This window comes from Lathyrus oleraceus, chromosome 7, assembly GCF_024323335.1.
Source record: "Lathyrus oleraceus cultivar Zhongwan6 chromosome 7, CAAS_Psat_ZW6_1.0, whole genome shotgun sequence".
NCBI lineage: Eukaryota > Viridiplantae > Streptophyta > Magnoliopsida > Fabales > Fabaceae > Lathyrus > Lathyrus oleraceus.
The window spans coordinates 510209276-510210133 of record NC_066585.1 but is presented as its reverse complement, the minus strand read 5'-3'; the positions used below and the strand labels follow the sequence as shown (position 1 = coordinate 510210133).

General features: G+C 43.7%; 1 pseudogene; it reads left to right on the top strand.

The window, feature by feature from the left end:
* The first annotated feature begins 228 nt into the window (after positions 1–228).
* Positions 229–328, top strand: LOC127109197 (uncharacterized; annotated as a pseudogene).
* The last annotated feature ends 530 nt before the right edge of the window (positions 329–858 follow it).

The following is an 858-nucleotide window of genomic DNA, read 5'->3' as shown; positions in this document are numbered from 1 at the left end:
ACGTGATCAAGGTTACTTATCTCGTACATGCCAGTTTTCGTTTGAGGTTTTTCCACCGTTGTTCGTTCGGTTCCCCACTGATAGTGGTTTTGGGCCATGCTCTCGATAAGCTGGTAAGCATCGGCATAAGGTTTGTTCATTAATGCACCACCTGCAGCGGCGTCTATTGTTAACCTTGTGTTGTATAAGAGACCATTATAAAATGTGTGAATTACTAACCAGTCTTCCAAACCATGGTGTGGGCAAAGTCTCATCATGTCTTTGTATCTTTCCCATGCTTCGAAAAGAGACTCGTTGTCTTTCTGTTTAAATCCGTTTATCTGGGCTCTTAACATAGCTGTTTTGCTTGGCGGAAAGTATCGGGCAAGAAAAACTTTCTTCAACTCGTTCCATGTGGTGACTGAGTTGGAAAGGAGAGATTGAAGCCATCTTCTAGCGCTATCTCTTAATGAGAAAGGAAAAAGACGAATTCGAATTGCCTCTGAAGTGACACCATTAGCTTTAACAGTATCAGCGTATTGGACAAATACGGATAAATGACGGTTTGGATCCTCGGTAGGATTTCCAGAGAATTGGTTCTGTTGCACCGCCTGCAACAGCGAAGGTTTAAGTTCGAAGTTGTTTGCTTCGATTGCGGGCGGAGCAATACTTGAATGCGGCTCATCTTGCGATGGAGCGGCGTAATCTCTAAGAGCACGAGCTGGTTCTGCCATCTCGGTTATCGAAGGAAAAAGGTTTTTGAAATCAGGAAGTTCTATAGGAGGGAGATTGTTTGCAGCACGATATTCCCGAATTCGTCGTAAGACTCGGAGATATAGTTCGATATCGTTGATTCGTAAATAGAGCGGTTCACCTTGT